This window comes from Mustela lutreola, chromosome 9, assembly GCF_030435805.1.
Source record: "Mustela lutreola isolate mMusLut2 chromosome 9, mMusLut2.pri, whole genome shotgun sequence".
NCBI classification, from domain to species: Eukaryota; Metazoa; Chordata; class Mammalia; order Carnivora; family Mustelidae; genus Mustela; species Mustela lutreola.
The window spans coordinates 142,863,519-142,890,748 of record NC_081298.1 but is presented as its reverse complement, the minus strand read 5'-3'; positions in this window follow the sequence as shown (position 1 = coordinate 142,890,748).

The window sequence follows — 27,230 nt, the reverse complement described above, 5'->3', positions numbered from 1 at the left end:
GTCCTGGAAGAGGCTGGGGCTCTGAGCACAGCCCCTGGGGCCTGTCTGCTGGCTGCAGGCGACCTGGCTGATGGCAGTCAGAGGACAAGCCTCGGAACACCCGCTTTGTGATGACTCTGTGGTCCCCGCCACTGTCCCCTCGCCGCAATTCCCTGAGTTGACGTGGACATGTCTAATCTACAGGAACACAGCTCATATGCCCTTATTAATTTAAACTTGAGACCATGTTTCTTCCTAACATTCGGAGCTCGGCAGGAAACATCTCTAAGATGTGTGAATGAAAAGCAAAAACAACATAATGGCGGGTTTTGTACTCTTAAACACGAAACACAGTTTGTGTCTCTTAATGCTAATTTACATCCATGTCAACATTACTAAGTTACGATAGAGTGTCAAGCTTTTTTTCAAGTAACAGAATTTTTCAATGCAGAAAAAGTCATGAAAAAATTATAATATCCAAAATACTATGAATTAGTTTCATAAAAATCTACTTTAAGAGGAGACACATAACAAGATTTTGGTTTTATTGTTGTTGTTTTTATGTTAATGTTGCTAATTTAAAGATAGTTTCTTAGACATCTTTGGGGAAAAAGTACGTTTAAAAGGACTAACTGTTCATATTTAAATAAATCAGTCTCTTTTCCAGCTTTGTTATTTCATCTTCTATTTAGCTTGTTTTTAAGTCCCTGAGGAGGACTTCCAGTGTGAGGGGAAATGTAGTTTCCACGCCGATGGATCAAGAACTTCCGGTACTTTCTTGGAAATGTTCTTAACATAACTTGCATTTATTCCTTTAGGAACATGATGTGACTATATGTGCTGATGAGATGTAACTTGGGTGTTGCAGTGTTTGTGATGCTGTGTGTGTGTGATTGTGTGTGTCTCCGTGTGTGTGTTACAGTGTGTGTGGCGCTGTGTGTATAAGTGTGTGTGTGGTGCTTGTCTGTGTGTGACAAGTGTGTGTCAGAGTGTGTGTGACACTGTGTGTGTGGTAATGTGTGTGAGTGTGTCAGAGTATGTATGAGAGAGTGAGTGTGTGGAGCCGTGTGTGTGGCACTGTATGTGTGTGAGTGTGTGAGTGTGTGCATGTGTGTATGTGGCACCGTGTGCATCTGCTCAGGACAGATCCCTGTGGGTTGCCCAGGCACACCCTGGCACCAGGCTGCCCTCCAGGATTCTCTGTTGCTGTGTTCCCAGGAAGGGAGCCTCCCACACACATTCCCCGGCCCGTGTTCCCCGACCCACCGTGTCTCGGAGCCACACGGGCCACACTACCCCCCGTGGGCTACAGCGCCGTGAAGCTGTGCGATCCCGCATCGGGAAGTGTCCTGACACAGAAGGAAGCTGCCCCATGTGTCACCCAAGGAGGCTGAGGACACCTCTTGGCCTATGTCCATCTCTGTCTCGGCCAGCGGCTCCCCCAGATGATACTGTTCCTTGCCAAGCCCTCTGCCAACAGGAAGCACAGGTGCTTAGGAATGGGGATGTCAAGCGGATCACCAGGACCCCGTCGGCGTCCCTCCGAGCACATCGAAAGGCTCAGTGTAAGCCGCACCTGAGTCCCCTCTTCTTAAAACCTGCTTCAGCGGGTCCCTTCAGAACGGTCCCTGTCTGCTCCTCGCCACAGAATGGAGTCTAGACTTTTCAACTAGCAACTTCAATCTTTTCAAAATGTTCCAAATAAGGGATCTTCTGGGTGTTCATGTTTCCTGCTTCCTAAAAGTAACTCGCCGTCGCCCAACCTGGAGGGGCAGGAGGAAACCTCCAAACCCATCCCCTCGTCCATGTCCCTCTACGCTGCACCACAACCACACGCCACCCTCCAGCCAGGTCACCTCAGCCCTGTTTTCTGTCCTCTGGGAGCTTCCCTAGGGTCCTGCCCCTGGGACCTTCTCCTGCATCTGGACCAGCCGTGAGTGCTGACGCCCACGACCGCAACCAGAGCAAGCAGTCTGAGCTCCCCAGCCATGCTGGCCGCTCCCTGAGGGCACGAGAGAGTGGCTTCCTGTAGTCAGCAGGTCACAAGAACAGAGGCTAACAATGGCAAGCATGGTCTTCGCACCGTGAGTGGACATACGGGTAAAGAAAGTGTTTCAGACGGGAGTACAGGGTGGACCGCACCCAAAGCAGCCGATGGATCGAATGAGAGAAAGGGGGGTGGATCACTGAATTGAACAATAAAGAGAACATCCCTGACCTCAAGAAGAGCAGCTTCCCTCAACTGAGGCAGGTAAGAGCCTGGTTTCAGTGACTAGAGGTGGAATGAATTAGAGGCCCAGATACAAAGGGTCTAGACGATATCAGGATTTTGCAGGGAAAGAGGGAAGAGAGGAGTAGAGTGACGGCTGGGAGGGAGGTGGGGATGGGGACAGAGAGTCCAGGAGCGTCTTGAAGGTTTGACGGGAGGAGGAGTGAGCTGCTCATCCAGGAAGAGCGCAGACTAAGGAATCAGGATCAGGCATGGGGTGGTGGACACCACGGAGATCCCCCAGTTAAGAAGATGGTCATGAATTTAAAGAGAGATCGGTCCGTGAGAGTTAGGAGGTCCCGTAACCATAGCCAGCATCCTGGGTATGCACAGAATAGACAGATAACTCAGTATGACCAGGGTTTTCATGAGCGCGTCCGACAGTGAGAGAGAAGCAAGGTCGGGCTTGTGTAGACAGCTCACAGAACCACAGCTGGACCGGGAAGAGGGACAGTGGCTGAGGCAGGCAAGGGACAGGCCAGGGTGATCAGGTCAGCGGCTCCCCTGTGCCTTTGTTCCTTGTGACAAGCACCTCCTAAAGGCTCCACCTCCTACCATTATCATCTTTAATGGTAAGGTTTCAACCTTCCGATTTAGGGGAATGACCTAGCTTTTGTATTTTCTGACTGAAAAATAAAAGAATGATCAGAAGAGACTCTCCACCCCTCCGCGCCACATCAGCCAAACCTGGGTCAGCACCACATCCTGACATTCCTTCTTGATGGATGGCACATCGCTGCTTCCACATATGACCAGAAAGCTCTCGGCACTTGTCACCTGCTTTTTTAGAGTAAAGACATGCTACGGAGTTCACCCCTCCGTCCCCCTCTGCTACCGTGTCTCTCTGTTTGCCCTTTCCTGTCACGAGAGAAACATGCTGAAATCTTCCCTGTTGTAAAAACAAACGCTGCACCTCACAGTTTTCTCCAAGCCCCACTGTCCCGTCTATTTCTCTGCAGAGGGAAACTCTACGAAAAAAAAAAAAGTTCATGCTCACTGTCTTCGGCCTTCTCATCCCATCGTGTCTTGATCCATTTCAATTAAACTTTCACCCCGACGGCCCCACTGAAAATACACCCCATCACAGAGACACCAGCTCCTGGAGTCGCGGCAGGTGTCGCTCACTGGCCGTGTGTCCCGCACCCCCGGGGGTCACTGCTCTATCTTGGAACACAGCCTTTGCTTGTTCCAAGCGTCCCAGTCTTCTGGGCTGTCTCTTTCCTCACTGACCATGCTTTGGTGGCACCTCCTCCCCTCTCTTATTCCTAGCTGTCGGGGTCCCCAAAGCTTTGTTTCCCGATCTCTTCCCTTTTCCATGCCTAGACCCTCCGTAGCTCATATTACACAGAGCATGGCTTTAAATACGCTTCTATTGAGCTGCTTCTTCTTCTCTGAGCTCCACCACAGTGATTCTCAACCATTTACTTGGCACCTCCACCTGGAACACAAGTCAGAATTATGTCAAAACCCGCTACTCCGGAGTCTTTCTCATTTCTATAAATGGTGCTGTGGGTTGAATCTTGCCCCCCATTCACATGTTAATGTACTAACCCCTGGTACCTCAGAATGTGACCTAATTTGGAAATGCAGTCATTGCAGATATAATTAGTTAAGGGGGAACGGGGCCACACTAGAGTAGAGTAGACCCCCTAATCCCATAGGACTGGTGTCCTTACAAGAAGAGGGGAATTTGGATGTGGGGACACACACAGGGAGAACAGGATGTGAAGATGAAGACAGAGATGCTGGCGATGCTGCAGAAGACAAGAAACCCCAGAAGCTTGGAGAAGTGGGAGCAGTCTCTCCCTCCCAATTGCAGAGAGACCCACCCAGCAGATGCCTTGATCTCAGACTTCTGGCCTCCAGAGCCGTGTGGTGCTGCGTGTGTGTTGTGTAAGCCCTCAGTGTGTGCAGCTCTGACCCAGCAGCCCCAGCAAAGGAGTGCAGACGGCCACGCCATGCTCCAGGTTCCTTGAAGCCAAACTTGACTCACTTTTGACTTTTCCCCTCAGACACCTACATTCAATACATATGCAGAACACCACCAGGTCTCAGCCCTGAACAGAGGCTCACGCTCCTGGAGCAGCCACTAGCTCCTTACCCATCCGCCTGGGCCCTGCTTACCCTTCTAGAATATTCTTTACGTGGTGCCAAAACCATGCATAGGAAACTCGCCAGATTGTGCCGTCACTCTTCTTGAATCGGTCATGGCTTCCTGATCCCTTCAGAGTAAAGGCCAGAATCTTTACAAGGACTGAGAAGGGTCACCAATTTCCTTCTTTGTCACTCTCCTGCTCGGGGGTGCTGTTCTAGCTTGGTACTTGCTTGTCCCTCTGCCTGGAACCCTCCTGCCCGGCCATCATCAGCTCCCCCTCATCAGCCTGCATCACTAGCTGCCTCCCTTCCTTCAAGCACGGGCTCAGGGCACTCGGTGTAGTGACCTGCATGGCCGTTGTCCCCCTCTAGCCTTCGCCTGCATGTCTCGTAGCTTCCTTGTCACACATGTCACCCCCGATGCACGAGCGCCTCCTCCATCCGTGCCCTGCTTGCCTTCCCCACTGGAATGGAAGCTCCCGGAGGGCAAGGCCATCACTGGCTTCGAGGCTGCGTTCCCAGTGTGGAGAGCAAGGCTCAGCCCAGAGCCGTGCTCTCTGAATTCGTACTGCGTGGGTGCAGGGGTGATGGAGGACTTCTCCAAACCGATTCCCTCTGCTTGCTGCAGGGTCTGTGCTAAGCATTAATCATCTCCATCCAGGCCCCACCAGAGGAGCACACCGGCCTCGTCAAGCTCCTGTCATTGTGAGCCTCCGTCGGTACAATTGCTGGGGGTCTCAGAGGAGAAGTCAAAGAATGAAAAGTCTTGAGATCGGGCTTTCCTGTGATTGTTTCCAGCACACCGGGACAGGCCCCTGGAGAACTCATGTCCGAGGCCCAGAGCCGCCAACCTGAGAGCAACTGGAACCTGCCTGTAAACTAAAGACGCTTCTGGGCTGGGAAGGCAGCTTGGAAGAAGGTGATCTATTACAGACCGTTAACAAAGCCATAACATTCTTCACGTTAAAAGTCAGCAGAATTTTCAAAGCAATTTCCTTAATTATTTTCTCATGTTTGTTAGAGCTCAAATTGTAAAATTTGGAATTCTGTGATGATCCCAGGCACTTTTATATTTCACTGTAGTTTCAAAAAGGAAAAATAGTCAAGAGATTAACACTTTGGGTTCAAATGTTCTAGAATAATTTTTAAAAGCCATTGTATTACAACCCATCTTAGCAAAACCTTTTCTATGTAATGATTTTTCAAACTGACTTGGCTTTCCCTGTCTATTTTTTCTTTTTTTTTTGGATGCACCGAACGTCTGATAATGCTCAGATTCTGCTATGCAGATGTCTATCTTTCCCCCTTTAAGTGTAGTGGATTGTTTGTGCTGAAAGGAAACCATGATGTTGGGTATTGTTGTAACTTTAATGATGTGGATGAATGAAAACAGGTTTTGTCTTACCGGTCCCAGGAAGCGGAGAGACACATGGGGATCTGGTGAGGATGGCACCGGGATTTCTGTCACAGGCTTTGAACCACCATCATGGTGTGAAGGTGACAGTTTCCATCTGTTCATTACGGTCCACTCAGGGTGGCTGCTGGCTCACTCGGGCAGTGGGGGGACGGAGCAGATGTTGCTGAGTGTTAGGGGTGACCCATGGATGGGCTCAGCAACAGAGTCTAATTGAAAACTCATTGCCTCCTGGACAGGGCTGCTCCATTGCTGTTTCTTAACTAAGCAGGAAGGGTGAAGCCCCCAGATCTGTTATCTTACGGCGGGAGTGGCTCCCTCGGTCCCCTGCTTCCCCACAGTTTTATTGCATCTTTTCCCCTAAATAAACGATTTTGGAGCCAGGCTTGTTTATACTTAAAATAGCATGAGGAATCAGGCTGAAACGCCAGCAAGCAAAGGGAAAAGTCTACAAAGCCAGTCCATATTTGTTATGTTTATTTTTATGTCATCAGCACGTCATTAAAGCTCATTCATAATAAAACCTAATTTGTCGTCACTGATACCTTGATAACAACCAGAGGAGTTGGAGCAGATTCGGGTCTTAAGTATTTACTCAACTTACTTCTGGCCAAAAAGGATGAAGATGAGGCTTTTACGAAAGCCGGCAAGTTGCATGCATGGTACTTACTAAAGCCTATATACCACATCATCAAGTTCCTACTTATTAAAATACACAGATAGCTGTCTTATCTTTTGAATTTGGCAACAGAGTTGCTAGTGTCCCAGTCTAATTCCATGGAAATGTTCCTTTGAAGCCCCTTTAAATGTCAAACATCCGATTCAGATTGAAAATAGACAGGAAGCTTTAGTTTATAGCACGTGGTTTCCCGCGTGTGAAGCCTAGTGCCAACACCCATCACGAGTGCTGCTGAGTTCTCGAATCCACGGGCAAAGAGCTGATGGACCGGATTCCTGGTGAATTTCCCCCAGCTTTAACCAAAGTCATTTAGTAGATTTATTCCAGGCTTCCTCCAGAGGAAAGAATTTCTGTTCCTGGGGAAGAAACCTTGACTTTGCCACTCTTTACTTGGGTTATCTGGTAAAAACTGAAACAAAGCTTGATCTACCTGACTTGGTTCAAAGCAAAACCAGAGCCGAGAGCTTCTGGCTTGAGCTTGCAAGAGGAACTGTGGGCTATGATGAAAAACGTACACTGACAATTACGCCGTTTCCACAAGTTTCACAGAACAGAAAAGTTTCCACCTATGAAAATCCTAAGACTTTACTCGTGTCTCCAGATACACAGTTATAAATCTGTAGATCAGGTGAGAGAAAAAGGGATAGTAGGAGCTGAAGGACAGAGAGCAGGAGACGGACGTCCTCACTCACGCTAAATGGACAGTGTCTCTTCCAGAAGGGTCTTGAAGGCTTCCATCCGTCAACTAATCAGGATGTGTTTGAGTGGGATACTGATTAATTTAAGGCTTTGTGGGATCAGGAGATTAATTAAAGCTTTACTGATGTAAAACCTCTTGCTAAGAGTTCACACGTAAAGTGCACTTCATATCTCAGTTAAGAGAAGATTATAATCTGAACTTCGCTACGTCTTTCTCCAAAGACCCAAGACCATCCATATCCTCTGGTTTCTCATCCTGAAACTCGGGACTGGAGATTTCATTGTCGACGGGACAGGGGATTAAATAACACCATGAAAATATTGCTCCTAACCTCCCCCCCTTTATTTGTCTATTTCTTTTATTTTCTTCTTCAAATGAGAGGATTTTTTTGTTGTTGTTGGGTTTGATCAGCAAATAATTCTTCTTTTTCTTCCTTTTCCTCGTCTCCTCCTCCTGCTCCTCTTCTTCCTCCCAACGATGAAAGAGAAAAGTTTAAACAGTAATTCCCAAAATGTTCTCACCTGAGTCAACCAATGTTGATAATTTTGCGTACATCTGAACCCCTCCCATGATTTCCCCAGTAAAGACGTGGTCATGCTTGGTTTCAATCTCCAAATCATGTTTTTCTGTTTCCTTGAGTTTATCCTTGTTTGGTTTTGCTTGTGTTACTGCTACCTTTAATGATTTGCTATGTGGTCTTGTGTTTTGCATTCTGTGTGTTGCCCTTTTTAATTTGAAGGAATGATCTTTTTTTTTTTTAATTTATACTGTTGACAAACCAATATTAAACAGAGGACTGCATAGTCTTTCCATATAAGAGAATAACATTAGGATATCCACATCTTTGCCTATTTCACATTCCAGGCTTGGCAATGAAGGATTCAAGTCTTTTCCTTAGTCTATTATAGTTAAATGACCTTTGCAGAATTGTATTTTACATGGGATTTACTCTTTTGGGAGCTATTCCAAATCTCATGGATGAGCCCAAAATCATGTGTTGTCAAAATCAGCTTTGAAAGTTCCTGAGGAGTTTGCATTACTGGAAGCTAATAAAGGCTTTCGATAAGTTGAACACATTCAGTCTCTCATTCAAAATGTTGCAAACAACAGTCAGTTTTTTGGTTAAGTATCATGTAAAGTGGCTGGCTTTCAGGGGTCCCTGTATAGCAAGTGGGGACCTTTAATGCTGGAACCACAGTACAAGAAAATGCTGATGGTCTGGGAATCATGTGAGACCCAAGGCTTCCTAAGGAGACCTCAGAAATGTCCTTCATGTCATCTTGCCCGGCCCCTGGCCGTGAGTTGTGCGACAGGCAGAGTTAATGCCACTACTTAGGCTCCCCAGGCCCAGTCCTATTTTGGGGGACTAGAGGCTCAAGCACATACAGCTTCATCCAGTTGATGAGCCCCTGTTTCAGTGCTCACGTTACCATAGCTTTCTGCATGAAGGAAGACATCGACATATTTAAAAAGCCATAATATCTAACTCTTTGGAGTTAATTTCATGTATAAGTGGCTTGGACCCCGTTGGTAGATCTTTCCATCACAGCTTCCCGTCTGTGGATGAGACACGCCTGCCACACCCTCACCGAGACGCCCCGGGAAGGAAGGCCGACAGAAGAGACGCCACCAGACGCTGTAGGTTGGGGATTGTTTTCACGGACATCACTTGCAAGCAACAACTTGAGTGTTTTTAATCTTCACTTAAGGCTGTAATAATATTGCCTGTCTCCTAAGTTTATTTCTTTAGTTACAAAAACTCCCGCTACTTCTCAAGGTGTTGTCATCACATAATCTTTTATTTCAGAGATTTTTTTTTTTAATTTTCTTGAACGTATGATACTTTTGATAAAGCATCGATTTCCTGAGGTACGTCTTCCAAGATGTACCACTAAGGCTTTCTGCTTATCATGTGCATCCCCCCTGCTTCTGCCCTGAGCTGTCTGCCTGCAGCAGGAGGCAACTCTTCTTTAGCCGTCCATACGCACGTGGGTGGATGCGTGTCCCTCCCCGTCCTGACCCACCAATGGACATCGCCTGGCCTAACCCTTGGCCGGGGCGGCGGTGGGGGGTGGTCAGAGCGCTGAGTGCCGGGCTTCGCGTTAACTGTTCAGTAACGCAGGGCTGTAGGGAGATGCAGGAGGCGTTAGGGCCCTCCTGACTCGGGCCGCGATCCTGAACTACAGGAGCGCAGCCCACTCTGTCCGGCTGTCATCTGTCTGTCCGATTCTGGCGTGGAGGCTGTTTGACAATCCAAGTCCTGTGTCCTGAGGGTTTTTTGCCTGATGGACAACAGGAGTCTTCTGTTGGTTTTCTGTTTTGAAAACGTTCTTCAGAAATACCTCATGTTTTTCCGCGTGTCAAGTGCTGCCTTCTGCCCTCAGCCTCCCTCTTGCCAGGTTGCCCAAATGGCAGGACACGCTCTCTGTTCCAACGCACAACCATGGCTTGCATTTTCTTTCTGCATTTTCATTAACGGGGGTGGGGGGCTGGGGGCGTTGGGGGTGCGGGGGTGGCACACGACGTCCTGCTACCAGCACGGCCGCCGGCACGTGCCCTTCCAGCTCTGCTGCTCCGGCTCAGGAGGCTCTGTTGGACGTGGCCGAGAAAGGAGCCCCGAACAGGGGTCTCTGGGCTCATCTCTGGGGCCTGGGCCCCCGGCTTCCCCCCCCCAAAGTGAGTTTTACAACATTTCCTTCACTTCTCTCCTATTTCACGACACCACCTTCACGGGAACCAGAATCGTGTCTACGTTTCTCGTGCCGTCTTCATTGTATTGCTTTCGGTGAATACGGCTCAAAATGTGTGCTGGGTCCCAGAGCGAGCCCCTCGCACTGTCTAGCAGTCTTTCTTAGCCATGTCTACATTTGGTTTGTTTGTTTTCTCAGCCAGTCTGCTTCAGGGAGAGGTGTATTAGAAACCCAGGCTGAGGGGCGCCTGGGTGGATCAGTGGGTTAAGCCTCTGCTTTCGGCTTGGGTCATGATCCCAGGGTTCTGGGATCGAGCCCCGCATTGGGCTCTCTGCTCATCGGGGAGCCTGCTTTCCTTCCTCTCTCTCTGCCTGCCTCTCTGTCTACCTGTGATCTCTGTCAAATAAATTAAAAGAAAAAAAAAAAAAAAAAGAGAGAAAGAAATCCAGGCTGAACATCCCAGCATTCCCGGAATTCTAGTGTTTCTTCCTCGGAATCTGTCCAGGCTCTCAGGCTCTAGCGGACTGACATGTTCTGAATCCACTTGGCCTGTGTGGAAATTTTGTACATCCTTGCTCTGCCAGACGCCGGGAGTCCAAGCCCCTGTCCTTACTGTCCTGGCTTCTCTGTCCCCCCAGGAGCCCCACCAGAACCTCCCCCTTCTGCAGCCTGGGATCAGGCACCCACCCCTCTGTGCCCAGAATCCGACCGTCCAGTCTTCTGTGCACGGCTCTGGGCGGTTTGAGTTTCTGCACCTGGGCAACCCCTGAGCTGGTCAACCCCTGAGCTGGGGACAAGCTTCACCTTCTGGCTGACGCCTCAGTCTTCACGGGCGGGTGTCTCCGAGCTATCTCTCCTCTCGAGAAGCGACCAGATACAAAACAGTTCTCCCTACTCATACTCTACTCATAAAAATTCCTTTTAAATATCATATCCTTGTTGAATTCAAAGGGTTCTCTTAAAGAGACCAGAGGTAGAGACAACGGGCACAGACGATCTTGAACACCTGTCCTCAAGCTTTGCGTGCAGGTGGCTAGCTTTTCTGTGCAGACACAACCATCTGGGCTGCGACCTGAGCTCCTTGGCTGAAATTCCAGAAGAGCGGGACAAGCACCCTTTACTGTCCTGACACTCCCAGCTTCCCCTCATCTGGGCTTTGCCTGGACGGCCGCTGATTTCTTCTCCCCACTTTTCCAGACGCGACGTTCCGCCCGCCTGGATGGACACCCCCGCAGCGCGAGCAACGGCGTAGCAGCACAACTCGCCGTCCTTCCGTGAGGCATTTCAGAGAATACGGACTTTAAAAGACCGTATGGTATAAAGAGTGGCTGAACTCGTTCACCTGAGCCCGACACCCTTGTCCACGGGCATGAATCTCTGCTCCATCATTGAGGGATGGAAGACAGGATGGACAGGAAGACCCCACGCTGGGCGGGAAGCCGTGTGCAGGAGCAGATGCGTGAAGGGGACATGGGGAACCCCTGTCTGGAGGGGGTCAGCGATGGGGAAGAGCGGGCGTGGGGAGCTGGGGGTCAGCTGGCTCGGGACCGTTCACAAAACCGTCGCTTCCAGGATACCATCCAGCATGCATTTGCTGAAAGATCTTCATCATTTTTACGTTCTTTTAAGTATTTTGCCCATTAACAGCACCTCTCCCTGTTTCGAGTATATTCCTTCCCTCCCCACTCCCCAAATCCAGTCCAGGGGCATCCCGCTCTACAGGAGAAGGGTTTCCAAAACTAGGAACGGTCTGAGACTTCCCCTGGGAGCTTCTGCAATGAACCAACCTAGGAAAACCCACTCTGTGTTCCAAAAACCCCTCAAGGAGAATCCCTGTGGATCTCAGTTGGAACAACATAATCATCGCTACCACTCAGGAGCCAACGAGGCCGGGGAGCAGAACTACCAGAGATCCCGGCGACTCCAGCGTTGCAAGGCGCCGATCAGAGAAACCGATCAATTAAAAGGTTTGGACGCATTCCAGGGCCTGGCCGGAGAGGCCCAGCTCAGCGAGAAGGCCCAGAAGGGCGCTCTGGCCTGCAGTTCTGAGGTAGCCGACCTTGGACCTCGTAAATCCTCAGGCCTGCGCTTCCTGCCGCGACCTCTCCTGGCCACCGTGTCTCCCCACTAATGCCTTTTCCACATGGGCTGGCCGGAAACCACCTTGGGGGCTGGGGCAGGGTACATCTTCTCAGCTCATTTTCAGCTGCATATTTAGGTGATCATGCAGTGTCTTACACATCCTTGCCTTCCTAAAAATGCTCTTACTGCCTCGGAGTCAGGCAGACGGGGCTTTTCATGAGAGCGCGTGACCCGCACACTGAACAACGGGCAGCGTCTCCCAAGTTCCCATCCATGACGCGCACCCTTGGCTTCCTGCCGTGACGCGGCTTGATCACTCGCACCAAGCAGCGGTCGGAAGAAGGGAAAAAGAAATGCCAGGTCCGTTCTTTACATCAGAACATGGTGACCGTAATCTTTAACAGGAAGTGTTCTGTTCGCAGGCTTGCGACCTACGCCCGTTCTGCAGAGTCGTTTGTGCTGAGTGACAAGCCCGTGTCGGGGTGTCAACGGGGCTGGACAAGCTCTGAGTCCGTTTCGGTCAACGGGGTGTTGGAGTGAGGCTGGCTGTGCCTCTGTGACGCATGGCAAAGTCATGTTTTGGGGGTTCCCAGCTGCCCCCGGACTGTCACACTTCCTCGAGGCTCTCACTAGGACACTCTGATATCTGGGGATTTTTCCTGAGAAGACCCATGTTTGGTGATGTCTCTTCACCCAAACACTGCTATAATTTGGGACGTTCGATAGGACATTTCACAGGTACCCTTGAGGCTTGCTGTTGGAAGAAGGATTTCCTAGATCATATTGAAAAGGAAAAAAAAAAAACCAAAAACCAGAGTGAGGTTTTGTGTGCCAAGGCAGCGCTAGGACCACAAGCTAACATGAGCGTAAGAATTAACATGCAGTGTTCTCCCTGATGAGGAAATAACGAGGCTATTAAAAATCCACGTATAAATGCGGAAAATCCTCCGTCGCTTGCCCAGCTTTATAAATGCGGCGTCTCCCCAGAACCCCAGGCCCAGGCCGCTGCTGTGGAGCGCGGACTCCACTTTCTCTAATACGCGGCACCAGCTGTCTGGCTCAGGATCATCGGACCAAACTGTCCGCACAGCTGCTGCCAGATGGCAGGCGAGGCCACGGCCATCTGGGGTCACAGCGCTTTCCCTCAGAGTCTGGGACACCAAGCGCTGCTGAGGGTCCCCGACACCGTGGCCGGGCCTCCTTCGGCTCCATGCCGCCAGCCCCCGCCCGAGTCCCTAGCAGACCCTTGATCCAAATCAAGACACGGACACACACTTCTCTCTTACGAAACTCAGTTGTGAGCCCCAGTGTCCAGGAACACCGTACAGAACTGCGTGGTCTGGGTCTCGCTCACCCCACACCGTGAGGTTCATGCCCTCCGGAAAGGACCACTGCCCCGTCCACTGTGCTCGGGGCTGCTCCTCACAGGTGGACTGGGAGGGTGGGGAGCCACCAGCAGGACAGACTGTGGTCCCCTGGATTCAGTCTAGTGTCCCTTCAGTTCACGATCTCTTCAAACGGCTTGAGTGGAAAAGACGAACGTAGTGGCAGCTGACGGCGTGACGTTCCACATCGCCTACACTGGCTGCCCCGTACGGTGTGAGTATTCAGACTAACACGCGTTCCCTCACAGCACCAGATGCACTCGAAGTGCCCGACAGCCCCTTCAGACTGCACGTCGGAACAGGGCGCTGTATTGGGAAATGCTCGTCCAGCGGATTACAATTACTTCAAGTTGTCCAATGTGGCTTCTTAGAAAAAAGGGCCGATAAAAACACAGGATGGATTCCAGCAAAAGCATATACAATGGAATAGATGTATGCAAAAGACAAATTCATTTTACTTCAACACTCACAATACCAGCGCCCCCGGGGAGTTCTGGCCAGAGTAGGGGAGCACCGTGTGCCCTGGGGGTTGCTCCTGAGCCAACAGCTCTGTAGAATCCAAGAAAAGGGGTACATCCTCTGGGGATGGATCACGAGGGTGAGACATGAGGGGGACCATAAAACAAGAGGTCTAGATATGCGGTGCGCCCAGTCTCGTCAGTGCCTACGTTGGGTGCAGTGGGGTGACTGGGGTGCAATGCGTGTGCTGACCACAGCCAGGCACGTGGGGGGAGCGGCTGTCTCTTTGGGAAGACCATCCCATTTCAGTCGCAGAATGACGTCACGACAAGAGGACTGCGGATCCCCCGCCTTCGTGAAGGAGGAAACCAAGGATCCTGTTGGCCCGTGGTCATGGGACCAGAAGCCACACTTGAAGGGCGACCTCTTTCTGTCCAGATACAGACCCAGTAAGCTCCTGAAGATGTGAAGTCCTGGAGATGTGGTCTGTTCATTTTTGGTTTCCCAGTGCCCCGGATTTGGTTAGCATTCAACGATGTTTTTCGGATGTTTTTAGGAATGAATTAAATCCTCAAATGCTTAAACTGTAAAACAAGAGCAGATAGAAATTCCCAAATGACTGACATGTACTGGGTGCTGCAGCCCTAGTAAATACGGCCTTACCATCTCCTACACGATTTAGCAACTGCAGGGCAATAGCGTCCAATGTTCTGCTTGATGCTCTCCGAACACAGAGTCCAACAGAAGACAGGTGTGTCTTGAACGATCCCCGAGTGTCCAGCCCCCGCTAAGACTCGCCAGCCACACCGGTGTGCTCCTGGTGAAGGTTCTCAGATGCCTGCTCAGTGCTGTCCTCAGCCCGAACTACATCCCGCACTTCAGGAGGTGGGCAGTCCTTCCCGCTGCTGCCCTTGCCCCTGCTCTACTCTGCTCCCAAAAATGACCAGACCCCAAAATCCTGGCAAATGTCTTCCTTCAATCCTTCTATATGGTCAGCGAAAGGATTTGGGAACATACGGTGTTTGTCCCGTGCAAGATCCTATGGAAAGGTCACTGGGTTTAGACCCCCCAGGAGCTGAGTGGGAGCCAGAAGAAGCCCTGATAAATGTTGGTTCACAAACCAGTCACAAACTTCTGGAATTTGATGTTCTCCTTCATAAACTGATGGTGCTATTTTCTTCAAAGTACTGATTCAAAAAAAAAAAAATGAGATAAATCATGAAAAAGCACTCAAGATGTTAACTAGATATGATAATTGGTACACATATTTATTGGTTTACTATTATTTATTATTTATTTGCATGCTTTTATTCCCTCCCCCAAACAAGCTGCTAACTGCTACCACATAGGACTATTTATCATTTGTCTTCCCGCTCCTCTACAACAGTGCCTAAAACCCAGTTGGTATGAAAGGTATTACGTGTTAGCGTTGGTGTCATGCAGTAGAAGCCTACATTCGTCACTCCTGCTCGTCATGATGTCACAGACGCTGATCACAGCCCCTCATCCCACAACGCCTCACGTAACACCTGCTTTGCCCAGAATTCCTGCTGCCCCCCAAAGTAATTTTTTAAATAAGAAATACCTCCATTTAACCCTGGTCACAGCGGACTAGACTGGTGGGGAAGGCAAGACCCCGAGACCGGGCCAGGCCCTGAGGTCGCACACGAAAGGAGAAGCAGGCAGACCAGCTCTCGGGAACTCGGTGTAAAGAAAAGAACAAAGCTATCGGTTCCTGCCTGGGTGTTGCCGCCAGAGCCCCGTGAAGTCCAGGCTGGAGAGAATGTCTTCCATCTGCTCGCCCGGGTTACAGAGAAGAAACGGTGGGGGAGCAGGGAAGGGCGGAGAGCAGCAAGTCCGAGACGCGCAGCAAGTCCGAGACGCGCAGCAAGTCCGAGCACTGCGGAGGGAGTCCCCGGCACGCCTCGTTTCAGGGTCAATTCTAAACCCCAAGAAGCTCATGTATGCGTTACATCTTTTGCTACCTGTGCCGTCATTTTGATATTCTTGGGCGATTTTGAGTGTTTCTTTGTACCTTGGATCCATGGCGCCCTAACCAGAGCAGGTGAAGGGGTCGCAGGTGCCCCAAACCCAAGGCACAATGAGCAGCGGCTCAGCCCGGTTCTGGGAACTGCTCCGGGGACTGAGTGAACACACCGAAGAGGAGAGAGAAGGAAGCAGCCCGCGGACGCTCTGTAATCGGTGAAGACTTCGGTTCGGAGCCTCCACGGAAAACACCATGCTGTTGAGCTGGTCTGGACTATGTGCGAGCCCTGGGGTGGTTCTTCTCCCTCTAGCTTAAGACAAAGACGAGGGACTGGCTAGGGTTGGTTAACATGTAGACCATATATAGGGCAAAATAAAAGTTTCTGTGTCTCCCATTTGTTGTCCAAGGTGGACAACCAGGATGTTCCTGGGCAGGATGGGTCTTTTCCTTGAAGCGCCTGGGGACCCAGGCTTCTGCTGTGGTGGCAATGCCGCCGTCACCTGCACCTAGCTGAGGAATGGAGAAGAGGGTGCCCTGGAAGCCTTGGCCTGGAGGTGGCACCTCTGACTTTGCTACATCCTGTTGGGGGACTGATACTCCTCGCATGGGCCCGTTGTAAGGGATGCTGGGAAAGGAGTTCTTAGCTGTGGATGCACGGTAGAAAGAGACCGTGAGCGTTGGGTTTCGGCCATCCGCGTCAGAGCCCTGCTTCCAGCCTCCTCTTCCCTGAGGCCAGCCCCAGGCCCCACTCTTCTCTTCTCAGGTCGTGAGACCCCCCCAAACAAGAGAAACCCTCAAAAGCAAGAATGACGAAGTCATGGTTCACACGGGAGAAGAGCAACGTGCGGCGGGATTTACGGGGCAAGAATGACTTGAGACCCCTCGACACCTCCACACTGCATCCCCATCGTGAGCACCGGGGCCGAATCCATCTCAGAGAGCCCCCTTTTCAGGGAAGGGTGGGAAAAGTGAGACCTCAAACTCCTTGTTCAAGGTCAGGGACCCCACTAACAGTTATCACTTACAAAGGGCTTCCACGCCATTGAAACGTCCTCCCAAAGTCATCAAGAAATAGTCTTGACCATCACCGTTTACTACGGCACAAACCTACATTCCAAAGGGATGAATGGTGTGGCCAGATCTCACCGCTCCGGGAAGTGGGATCCAAACCTGGTCTTACTTTCTGTTGAATGCTTTCCACGAGCTCATGCTGATAATTGTTTGTTTGTTTTTTAAGATTTTATTTGATTATTTTGTCAAAAAGAGAGAGAGCACAAGCAGGGGGAGCAGATGGCAGCGTGAAAGAGAAGCAGATTCCCGCCGAGCAGGGAGCCCAGTGTGGGGCTCCATCCCAGGACCCTGGGGTCATGGCCCGAGCCGAAGGCAGCTAGCTGCTCAGTGACCTGAACCACCCAGGTGTCCCTGCTGGTAATAGTTCCATAAACAACGTGCTGGAGCCTGGGGTCCTTCGTGCTTTCCAGAAAACAGCACAGGCCCAGGCTGGCAGGCCTGGGGGATTAGAACCAGGCGCGAAGGTGTCCCGGGCGGCAGAACATCCAACAACTGGATTCCACAGCCCCTCATGCCTGACGCCTGTTGGCTGTGCTGTGCGGACAGTCTCTGCCAGTTGTCAGGGACACTCTGTGTCGGCTGTGGGGACACTCTCTACTGGCTGTGGGGACACTCGCTGCAGGCTGTCAGGGCAGTTGGGAAGTTCCTGGTAGGTAGCCCTGGAGAGGTTTCATCATCGGATGATAATCCCGGATCCTATCTCCAAGATTCTGTTTGTTGTTTTAGCCCCAACGTCAGTTATTCTGAAGGAGCCATGCATTCAGTTAGAAGAGGATTTTCGGAGGCCTTGCTGTGCGTCCAGCAGCAGCTCTGGGAACTTCATAAAGGAAGCCTTTCCATTTCTCGGCCTTCGGAAACGAGTGGCGTGTGTGGAGGAACGGGCCGCGCACACCCGCTGGAGAGGAAGGGAGGGGAGGCGCTCCCTCCCGCACAGACCTGGTGAGCGGGTCCGCGGACCTGCTGCTTCTCAGTTACCCTCGTTCTGTCCCGTCTCTTCCTCGGGGGCTGACAGCTCATCCCGTTGTGTGTGTGGCCCGTAAAGGTGACCGGAACTCCTGGACCGGGTCGGTGTGGAAGCAGCTCAGATTGGAAAGCCTGACGCTTCCTGCCATACAGCGCACCTACTCGGAGCGGTGTAGACACCGACCGACAGTCTCCGTTCCGCATCCAAACGGCGTCCAAACAGCGTCCTCGCTGTCTGGACTGTGGTGGTGCAGCGGCCGCTGGCCTGACGCTCCTGCGGGGCCTGGTTCTGTCTCAGGTTCTCCCAGGTTCTCCCGCCTCCTGCGTCCCGAACTTTTCCCTCCTTGGTGGCTTATCCTGACCAGGTTTCCCCCGGGTTTCGATCCCGTGCACCTCCGGCTCTCGTACTGCCTCTGACTGCCTCTTATCCTGGAGCACTTGTCCCCCTCTGAAAACACAGTTTACTCAGGAATAGATTCTGGGACTCGACTTCGTTCCTCTTCTTTCTCCAAACGGGCTCCTGCAGAGCAGTGGCCGTGCGCCCTGCCTAGATCGCCCACCGCGAGCTTCGGGCCGCCTTCCCGGTCTCTTCTCCGTCTCCTGTATCTGACTCTGGGATCAGGCGGGTCCACGCTGGCGCTGAAGACGCGTCAAATCCCATCGATTCCCAGCGGAATGCCATTTTCCGGGCCACCAGCCTGTCCCTCTTGCTGTGCTGCTGCCCCAAGAAAGATGCGGCGGCCACGGCCTTCTTCCTGCCCGATGGCGGGAGGACCGCGGCTCCCCGGGACGGACGGAGCAGGGAAGACCCAGAGTGCGGAACCTGGACTGGAAACTCTCTGCCAAATCGCAGATTCTCGTGAGGTGTCCCAGCAGACCACTTCCTCTTTTGTCTCTTCTATGTGGGGCGGAAAGGGGTTTTGAAATGTCAGAAACCAGTCGGCTATGTGACTTTCTATCCCTACCCGATTTTGAAAATGTAAATGCGGGAACACTTCTAAGAGTGATAAAACTGGAAGATATAAACTCAACACTTCTGTGTCCGCTTCTCCTTTGTCTTTGCATATTCTGAAGATTCAGCACATCATTCTGTTCACTTGTTTGTTTTTTGTTTTTGTTTTCCAAAAAAGTAGAAGCTGTAGAAATTGAGTCAACATCTAGCTTGCCGATTCAGATAAGAAGAAGGGGGGGGAGGGGAGAGGAGGAGAAGGAAGGCAAGAGGAGGGACCGGGAGCGGGGGAGGGGAGGACGGCAGGGGGAGGGGTGGGGGAGGAGAAGAAAAGATGCTCCCCCAGAGGAGCCCTTTGAAATGGTTTTCTTGAATGAGGTCATCAGCCACAGAGAAGTGCAAGATGGACCCGGCGGGAGGCGTAGGTGGAGAAGACGCTTCTGGCCCGACGGAGGACCCCCGACGGGCAGCACTGACACGGTGGCTGAGGCGCACCGGTCGGCACAGCCTGGGCGTGAGGCTGGCTGCGGCGCCTTCCTGCAGAACTGAGGGCACCGCGTGGCTCAGGAAGCACGCTCCATTCCGTCCGATGCCGTCCTGGGCCTTCCACAGCGCCGTTGTAATGGACTTGATTTTTTTCCCAGTGCTTTGAAAATAAGGTATCACATGAGTAGTTTTCAGGAAATGATCAGACCAAATAGGGCATTAAACAAAATGCATTATTGAAGGTTAGTCTACTGCTTCACGTATAGCCTCCCTCAAATGTGCGTTCATGTAGAAAGCTGGAGGGGGAGAAAACAAGCCATAAAAAGCTGTCCAGATGCATTCTGCTTTCTGAAACTGGGAGACGTGCAGAGAAAGTTCAGCTTTTAATATTTTAAAATAGAGGGCAGCCAGTCCAGGGTGACCTTCTTGCATGGCATTTATTTAAGGAGCCTATGCCTCCGATGGGTAATTCTGTCTCCTTAAATGTACGTATTTTTTTCTCCAAGACAAAACACTAGTTAGGTTATGACATAATTCTACCTAGTACTAGATTCCATTAGTCTACGTGTGTGTGTGTGCGTGTGTGTGTGCACATGTGTGTGCATGTGTGTGTGCGTGTGTGTGCACGTGTGTGTGTTAACTGCAGTAATCCACAATCCCATCGTCACCAAAAATGCCTTCACACTTACAAGATGGAATTTTCTTAACTCGCTACTTTTCTTTTGATTTAGGGGGACAATGAGGACTGAGCTGTTTCCAGTAGTCTTTAAAATTTAATAGAATGTCAGATAAGAAAGATGTTCCCTGCCCTCTGTGTGTGTGTGTGTGTGTGTGTGTGTTTTCATTTGCTTAAAAAAGTAACAAGTTTTCCTAGATCTGGATTCAATGTCCAGCCCAACATTTATTTTTTTCCTGCTTTATAAAGAGTTGGTTCATTTATTCTGCCCCTAAACACGAATCCTTCACCAAACCCCAGTGGCACCGTAGCTTACATGAGCCGGCTCACCAAGGGTGTGGGAAAGGCAGGTGCTTGGGTGATGGATTGGGGTTTCCGGAAAGGTCTTGAGACATGATAATCCTTTATGGGAAATGGGATTAAAATTTGACACTTCTACAATCTTCCCTCTTTGTAGTGAAAATTTCATTTTTCATCAGTTGGCCAAATAATTCCATGGGCCATCATCCTTAAATTAATCTTGAATTAATTTTTAAATCTTCTGCCTCCCGATATATAATTTGCCATAAGAAAACGCAGGACAGCCAGTCTTCCATTAGACACGGGTGAGTGGGGTCAGCAGACACCCTTCCAGACTCAAATGACGGCCCCGCGTCAGTGGCACTCGCCGGTCGGCAGCACAGAGGGCTTCACGGCGAACCCAGGGCCTCGGAGTCGGGAGCAGGCTGTGTGTGTGTGTGTGTGTGTGTGTGCGTGTGTGTGTGTGGCAAACGTGCGGGACCAACCACCCCAACAGATCTGCCGTCGCCCATTTAACAAGCTGTGTGTAATAAAGCCCTTTCCGTGCAGAAAGAGGGCAGTCCCTCCGGGGTGGGAGAGACCTAATACTCGGAGCAGAGGCCGGGCTTGGGGTTTGCGGACGCGTGTTACTAGCCGCGGCCTCTCTGAAATCAAAGGGAGACGCACACGTGTGTTACCTGCGACTCCGGAGCTCCGCGGGGATGAGAGGACGGGCTTCCCGCTTCGGGGACGTTTCCTCCAGCCCGTCTCGGCAAAGCCCTGTCCGCTTCTCTCTCCATGCTCGGCTCACAGCGAAAACACAGGACAGGCCCCAGGGTCCCCCCATGGCCCCAGACGCAGGGGTGGGACTGAACGCCGCCGCCTTCGCACTCGGCAGAGCATGGCTGAGATCTGCGCTGGGCAGTTCAAGTGAGTGGAGCCCGGGGCTCATGCAGTGGGGGTCCCACGTCCGGTCTCGAGCGGAGCCCATTCGCTTACGACAGAGGAAACGACTCAGAACGCAGGGACATCTCCTGACCCCAGGCCCTGACGCAGGAGGCCTTGGTGGGACAAGAAGCAGGCACAGGCCAAAACCGTCAGTTAAGTGATCTCAGTGGGATCCACCGGTGCTTTCAGGGAATGGGTCAAGAAAAGCCATTTTCACCAAGCTCCTGGGACAAGCGAAGGGTGTCTGTGTCCCCATGACCAATTACGCGGCTCAGGTAATGCTGGGTCCTTCCTGCCTTGGGAAGGAGCCCCTTCAGTCTTGGCAGGAAAGGCTCTGGTTCTGCCCACAGCAAAGAGATTGAAGCTCCTAGTGACGGAGGCTGGCAGGCTGGGACAGTGGCCCCGCAACCGGCTCGCCCTGCACGTCCGAAGGAGAGACACAGAGAATGTGGAACTCCGCAGACTTCTGGAAAAACAGGCAGGAGTGGGCGGTGGGGGGGACCAATTTGTTGACCCAAACGTGAGGCTGGAGGGGTCTCCTGCCTGGGTTTGTTTTCACAGGGCCGTGCGATGGGGCTGGTTGGTGACGCATCTAGTTCTGACGTGTTTGTTTCTGAGTCCAGTTTGATTTCTAAAGACATCCTCCAAGAGACAGAGGCTTGCTTACCGACTTTAAAGCCAGCCAAAGAAAACACGACCCCAGCCCCGCAGTGGAGGGCAGCCCTCCGCAGGAAGTCCCAACGAGGGCTGTGCGGCCGGCGCGTCCGCTGGGGAAGAGTGAAGGACGCTGTCTCCACACGGAGCCGCCTCCCCATGGACTCAACGCTTGGCGGATTTTCTCACTTACTCCGCAAAACAAACTGGTGAGAGCCCGTGGCCTTGCCATGCGGCTGGTGACAAAACTGAGGGCTGCTTGATACGGCAGAGAGGGAGTCCCACTTCTTACTAATAACAGATCCAAGATCTGTACAAATTGGAAGCTTCTTTCGGCTTGCTTTGTTTTGCCTTTAAAAAATGTAGTATAAATATGTAGAGCTCACCCTCTCTTCCAGTCCGTTATCGTAGAGGTCAACGAATGCATCATTATAACTCTGGGAAGATTAAACATTGACACAAAGGAGCAGTCTTTATTGCTTTTAGATTTTTTTTTTAAAGTAATGTTTTTTGTGTATGTCCTTAACAGAACAGGTGAGGTGTGTGTGGGGGGGGGGTGCTGGGTGTTAAAGAAGCCTCAGGATGGTTTGGGCAGGTGCATCTCTGCAAACACGTATGTGCAATAAACCAAGAAAACAGGGAACAAAAACGTCTTCCTGGAGAGTGATCCAGTCCTCCGAAATGAGGGCAAAGCCACAGCCTCCATCACCTCGGAGCTGCGATGTCACCCTGAGGCCGGGAGCTGCGATGTCACCCTGAGGCCGGGACCGAGCTGGTAAAGAGCAAGACCCCTGAGGCCGGGACGAGCTGGTAAAGAGCAAGACCGCGAGCCCCTTCCCTCTCTCCCTCCATCTCTTTCTCTCCCTTTCTCTCTCTCCTCTCGTCCCTCTCCGTCTCCCTCTCTCTCCTTCTCCTCCATGTGAACACACATGAGAAGGAAGCCATCTGCACACTGGGAAGAGAGCTCTCACCAGGAACTGCATCACCAGTGCCTCAATCCTGGGTTTCCACCTCCAGCATATGAGAAGGAAGGTCTGCTGTTTAAGCGGCCCAGGGCAGGATTCTCTGTTACGTGAAGTGACTAAGACAAGCACGTACCTGCACTGAGTAGGACATCGCGCAGAATCTGGCAAGAAACAGTTGTCTCTTCATCTTAAAGAGGTTACAATCTGGTAAGAACTATGTTCCCAAGAAATATAAGGTTAAAATGGTTAAGTTTTACAAAATGGGCAAATTCAAAACACTGAAACTCAGAGGTAGGAGAGAGATTTTCCCAGTTAGGATGACCCCAGGTTTTAAGAAAAAACATGGTATTTCGGCAAAACCTAGAATGGGGGACATTTTGGCTGTCCGCAGAGTGGGACGGAGAGGTGGGGTGGAGAGGTACAGCAGGAAGGGAACGGGGGTCAGATCTAAAAGTGGTATTTGAAGATGACCGGTAAACTGGAGATTTTTTTAAAATTTAGAGATTGTAAAAAAAAAAAAAAAAATCAAAATTGGCTTTAATTTTGACCATACAACTCTGCACTCCCTTGATTTAGAATGAGGGTATTTCTGTAACTGATCTTCTTTATACACCAAGAGAAACATGCATGCAGTGAATAAATAAACGTAACCAGTTGTCATGCACCAAGAAAACTACATTTACGGATGCCTTAATAACATCAATAATAAAGCCAACCATAAAAATTGGTGAGCTATTACTCACAGACTCTCTCAGCAGCATGACTCAACCCCTGACTAAACCCTATAGGAAAGTCACCGCTCCTCCCTGCTTACCGCAGCCTGAGGAGGCAAGAGACAAGAGACAAATGTGTATCCCGGAACCCACCTTCTGATTTCATCCAAATGATTGATTTGAAGCTGGCCGGTGCCTGGTTTTGTACAATAATCAGAGCACCAGAGTGCAAAAAGCAACATAGGGTTCTAATTCTCGATGTCATGACATCTTCTGGGATTCAGAGTCCTTGAGGATTAAAAAAAGAAAAAAAAAAAAAAAGGAGATGCAATACATTTCCACTTGCAAAGGATATTCCTGAAAACGTGGAGGGGTGCGGTGGAGAGAGAGGCGTCCGCACAGCACACCCCACAGGCATCTGGGTGGGGTGCCACATGCCACACAACTCTAGGGAAGAGGTCTGCTCCCCCTCTTACCAAGTTCCTCTGCTCATGCGACCATTATTTGTATTAATACCCTTAAAGATCTCAAGTAATTTAACTTGAAAAAGTCCTGATCAGATCATTCTGAAGGTTATTTTGAGATTAACAGTCTGTGTCTCTAGATCCCAATTTAAAATCATTAAAGTAGCCAGACCAATTTGCATAAATAAATTCAATCGACTGTTAAGTTTCTCTCTCAGTGGATAAACAGTTCTTCAAAACTGTAGCCTAAAGGAAGAGTAGCCAACCCAGCTGCCCGTGGGACCGACGGACGTCATCCCCACCATGTGCACCCTCTGTTTCAGAAGGTCTCCTCCTCCTCCTCCACGTGGTGGACTGTTTCCAGGAGGGAGGCAGGAATGCGGGCTCTGCATTGTCGGATCTAATTTTTCAGAGAAGACTGCCATTCGGATATTTATATAAAGCCCGTCCACTTGAAGAATGTCGATAAATCATTCGCTGAAACAATCCCTTGCCGTGGGGCTCGCTGTGGTCCTAGAGTCTCTCCCCAGCCTGTGCTGGTGCGGTTGTCTGGTCTCCAGCGCGGAGTGCCCACGCGTAGGTGTCCCCCCACTCCGGTGCCTGTGGAGCCCTCTCCGTGGCCCCCGGTAAGCTGTCCACGCAATCCCATCGTCCCTGTGCACCGAGGGCTTTATGGTTTGTAACAGTTTCTTGATCACTTCTGGAGATTCTGTAAAACACTCTTGTTGGTCCTACACGGATGGACAGAAAATCTGACCATCTTGGAAAGGGACTCAGGACCTGCACATATAGTGAGCTTCCAGAGATTTCCATGTGCACCAAAATTCAGAACTCGCACGTGAAACGTCCACACCAAAGTGGGGAGTTACAGGCCCCGTGACGGACTTCACCGATCATTCATTCCCGTAGCTTTGGCTTCATATCAGCGGGGGAGAAAAGAAAGGCCTGAGGAATGGACTTCCCTAGAGAGATGTCGGTGACCGGACAGGGGACAGAAGCCCCTGTGACTACCAACATGGTAGATACTAGTTTGTTGATCTTTTATGTGATTCCGTACGGTGCCCAAAGCAGACCGATCCTCTCCTTTACCCTAGAGTCGCCAGGTGGGGTGGGTGCCATGGAAGTGATGTGTGGGGATGAGATCTGCTCTCCAGCCGAGCCCCAGAGGAAGGCGCCTCCCCACGAGAACGTCTTCCTCCAGCATGCAGATGTTTAAAAGTCACTGAAAGGGGCAGGGAATGAGTAATACGTGCTCCTGTTTCAGGAGAAGACCCTGCTCCTTCCCCGCCCTCACCTCCAGTCCAAGCACCATCCGGGAACGGGAACTTGGCCGTGGGAGACCTCAGACATGACCAAGAAAAAAACCTCTGCTCCTCAGGGCAATGGTAGTGTACCTCCCGCTCCACACGTAGAGGTTGGCTCCAGCTTGAAGTAAAGGGGGTGTGAGTTTCCACAGGTCTAGAAGGTTCTGTTCCATTGTCAGGTGACCTGAGACACAGCGCCACCTTGTTGCATGTGGTCAGAGAGCTTGGATGAGCTCTGAGCTGTGGCATCCACTGACTGAACCCAAGACGAAACCGATGTCTGGCTGGCATGGAAGATCATGCCTCTATGTCAAGGAGACTTCCACTGCAGAGTTTCTCCATCATCTTCTATAACAAGACACTCTCTGCTCGGAGGGAGGGAACGGAGGTTGGAGGCTAGGTGACCCGTCCAAGGTCACCTGTCCAGCTGTGGGTGAATCAACCTCTTTATAGCATGCCGAGCCCCACAGGAAGTTCATGAAAAACTTAAAAGATTCCCAGAGAGTTCTCAGACTAACTTCTTTTTTTTTTCCCCCCTTTTTAAATAAAGAACAATAAAAAGTGGTGAAATAAAAATCACACATTTTCTGTGAGTGGAAAGCTCTGTGCTTCAGATAGAACTCTTCAAGAAGAAGAAATAAAAGGTGAAAAAAAATAACTAAATCAGACCAGACATGATTCTTCATTGAGTGATTAATCTGAAACCAGGAAATTCTCAGATTCAACACAGATTTCAGCTTCTTGGTAAATCACAAAATCCTGGTCCACAGTCAGAAATGACCTCAGCCATTTGAAAAATCCCATTACCCTCCTCCCCCAGCAATCAATCCGGCAGCTCCCAAGGGAAAATGGATTGCAAATTGAAAATATTCAGCAAAAAATGGTATGCATTTCTTGCCAGAAAAGAAAGCTCTAGGCTCACAAATGACATTTACGAAAATGCTTGTTCAGAGCTTGGGCTGTGTGCATGTGATTTTTTGTTAGGATTGCTAAATGCATTTTCTCAATATTAGAGTGTAAATCATGATGGTTATTATCCACAGTTAGCATTCAAATGGCCAGAGCCAAGGGCAGTCTGGAAGGTCTCTTCCTCTGCGACAGAGTATTAACACACACAGGCAGGCGCAGCCTGCAGCGGGAGGTGCCGCATCACAGAGGCCCCACCCAGCACTCCCGGCCTGGGCAGTTGTTCAGGTCAGCCATGGGACCACTCTCACCAGCACTTCTTTCCGACCCGCTCTCCAGTCTCTCTACTTGCCTCGGACAACACTTCCCATCCCTTGATTTCTCACCTTTCTAAACGGAGACTTTTAGAAAACCCATTCTTAATTGATCTACTTTAAAATATGTTCTTTACCGTTATTTGGACAAAAGGAATGTGATCCTTGGCTTGTTTAAACAGTGTTCAACTCATGTGAAACGCATGGCTCACGGAAAGCAGGGCATTACAGGCGGAATCGTCACAGTCAGGAGAAGAAAAAAAAGCATGGGTTGACCCGGATGTTGTTTTCTCTCCATAAACTGAACACAGCTCGAGGCACTGCCAATGCCGGTGGGTACCGGAGGGTGCACCGGGGGTGGGGGCTGGGGTGGGGGAGGGAGGCTGGCAGAAGACAGACCCTGTTTCTGTGGCGAGGGTCACACCACCCGCCACCCATCCGCTTCCTCACCCCGGGACACGGCGTGCACTTCTTACACATGCTCTGATAACTATGACGCATTCTGTGAATGGACCCGCAATTGTTTTCTATTTATTTTAACTTGCTCTATTATGTGTATCGATATGAACCTCTTCGGCCTCTTATGTACAAAAAATGTAACTATTTTTGTTATTTGTTTGCCTGACAATAGTTGAGAGCTGGATGGCCATTGAATGTCACCTCCTCCAACCGCATCTGTTTACAGGATTCCAGAAGGAAAGGCAGATTCCAGGACCGGTGTCCCCTGCCTCTTGCCCAGCGATCTTCCCTCCGGGGAGCAGAATCTCTGTGTGTGCTAGAATCTTTCAGGCGCAGGGGAA